At 42.0% G+C, this 2666-nt stretch overlaps 1 long non-coding RNA gene across 1 annotated transcript; it reads right to left on the bottom strand.

The window, feature by feature from the left end:
* Positions 1-268: 268 nt before the first annotated feature.
* Positions 269-762, bottom strand: LOC115407992 (uncharacterized). The gene is made up of 3 exons (XR_003933723.1): positions 679-762; positions 518-571; positions 269-429 (listed from the first exon to the last, which is right to left on the bottom strand). It is a non-coding gene; the product is annotated as an uncharacterized LOC115407992 (long non-coding RNA).
* Between the last annotated feature and the right edge of the window lie 1904 nt (positions 763-2666).

Genomic DNA, 2666 nt, shown 5'->3' with positions numbered 1-2666 from the left:
AATTCCGGTGCAAACACCTTACTGCAAACCCGCCACACAGTTTTTTTGACAGTGTTTCCCCCTGTCATGGACAGCTTTGTGATCTGTCATGAAACAGAACATAAAAGCAATGTTTATTACACAAAAATCCAAGTCCCACTTTTTTCACATATTCCAGTTACTTCTCACGATGAGGATAATCCAGTGTAAATATATTGAAGGGTTTTAAAGGACATACCATATGTTTCTGAAAATTGTTGTCCTGACAAAGTCTGTCATCGAAGCTGTCTCGTTCCTCCAATGTTGAAATGGGGAGGCTTCTGTCATAGTCGTTGCCCTGAGGTGTTGGATTAGGAGCTCCGTTTCCAACAATTGACTGTAGTGCAGCTGTTAAGCGGTCCACTTTAAGGTGAAGTTCACCCAGCTGTTCAAGAATGAGCCTTTCAACTGCTGTTTAAAACACAGTGAACATTACATTAGGGACCATTGTTAACAAAGCAGTTTACAGACATAAATAGAAACAAGTGAGTAAATGAACCTGTGCAATTCCTTGGGATGAGTTGATGTGTGCTTGTTAGGCGAGATCTTGAATCTAAGGTAAGCAAAAGACAGATACACCAAGATTGATTAAATACATTAACTTTCTTTTAGCAGACATTATATGTATCCCACAGACTCAAATCTCATTGGATAGCTTACGTTCAGGAGAAAATAGTCTCACGGCCGCTGTATGTTGTGCTTCCAGTTCATCTGGGCCCAGCTGATTGGTGTTCCTTGTAAATAGAAGAAAAATTATTGATTAATGTTATTGATCAAACTGTTAAGACTCCCAAAAAGTCCGGATGAGAATGGAGGATGAGTCCCAAAAAGTAATTCTGTACAAGATTAGCTCAAGTCGGCCTAATGCATAGAATTTCTGAAGGGCACTTATGTTCAATGTAAGTTGGCCCTTGATGACAGCCTGTCGGTCTTTCGTCCAGCTCCTGCTGCAAACTCGGCGCTGTGATTTGGGATAAGAAATGTATTGGTGTTAGTTACACAACTCTCAAGACACAATTGTTTTACTTGTGTCTTTGCATTACAGTTTCAGCTGTCTTACACTGAGATGAGTCCATGCCTGGTTGCCAGAGTGGATCTGGGCTTGGGCAGGAGCTGGAATGGAGGTCGTCGGGCCTGTGGATGTGCTGCTATGGATTGAAGAATATAGCACAGAAGATGGTATGCTTTTATTGCCGTTAGTCTTCTAACGAATATAGATTTCTTTAAATTGATCCAACTTTGATTCCCTCACGGTACACTGTACAGCATTGTCCCATAAACACCGTTCCTCATGATAAAGTGGGCAGTGAGTGTACACAAATTCTACAACACACCTCAAAGATCAAAGCCCTTATCCCTTGTCTGAAACTCACCAACTCCGATGACATCTTGGCCATTTTGGGTTTTGACCAGCGGTAAGGGAGGAGGAGCCGGTAACTTTTTTGGAAGAGTTCGATGGACTCTCTTTTGTTTTTGCGGCTGACGACATGCCTTTCCAAAAAGAGGCACAGGAGGGTCTTCTTCCGATGAAGGTGATGACGGTGATGGTGATCTGATCCGTTTTGGTCTATGCACGTACATAAATATAAACATGCCTCGATGGATGCCAACTGTAGGTCAACCCTTGCCCTAGATTTTCTCCTCAATGTCCAGTAGGAGGGTGCATTCGCCATACTTTGCAGGAACAAAAGCCAGAAAAAGAAAACAAAACGATACTCAAAAACTAAGCAATACACACATACACATATTGCATTTGTGTATATAACATCTGTGAACATGTGTGAACAACACAGTCATTGTAATTGAAATAACACTTACCTCAAACTAGCTGGTGAGACACCGTCTTGTCTTCGCTGCCGTTGTGTTCTTCGTCCTTCTCCCCTCTTCGCCCCCCTCCACAGGAACACAAGCTAGAAAGAGAAAACAAAATGATACTCAAAACACAAAACAATACACACATACAAACACTGTACTTGTGTACATGACATCTGCGAACATGAAAGCCAAAACCAGATTTGCTTGCTCTAAATTAGGCTCTAAATCCTCTAATAATGACCTATACTCCATTAAAAGCTCGTCTCCTTTAATGACCAGGTGCATCTTTGAAGAAAGCTCATAAAAGCCACCTCCAAACAAGTTGTTTTTTTTGTGCTTCATTTTCTCTGTGAAAGCGCTACAGCGTTGTACTGACAGTAGTCTGTGCTACAGCGCCAGTCCTCCTGGTATGGCGACTGTCTGTACGTATTACACGCGTCCGGTAAAAATGGCGGAGGGACAGAAAACATAACTCGAAGTTGAGATTTAATTTTTTCACATCGATTGAAAAAATAAATGAGCTCAGTACATTTTACTGGGTTCAAATTGACACAAAAGATCTTCCTGCTCTTTTTGAAAAATTTTAAAAGCCTCTCTGTTATACATGCCTCCTTCCATTAACAGCCTGGTGCCAGCTACAGTTGAGAGAAATAAAAGCCCCGGCTACTATAAGAGGATTTGTCCCGCCTCTGTTTTGACAATGAGAGTTTGTTCCAGTTCTTTGCGACCAGGTCACATGAGCAAACAGCGTCTGTTTGCCTGTAGCTGAGCTCGTCAGCTCAAACAGAAAGCTTCAGGCACGCCCGCAGCTAAGCTGTTGTCAGTTTAACTAC

The sequence above is a fragment of the Salarias fasciatus genome, chromosome 20 (assembly GCF_902148845.1).
Source record: "Salarias fasciatus chromosome 20, fSalaFa1.1, whole genome shotgun sequence".
Taxonomy (NCBI): domain Eukaryota; kingdom Metazoa; phylum Chordata; class Actinopteri; order Blenniiformes; family Blenniidae; genus Salarias; species Salarias fasciatus.
Note: the sequence above shows the minus strand (reverse complement) of the source record. Positions and strands in the feature narration are given on the sequence as shown.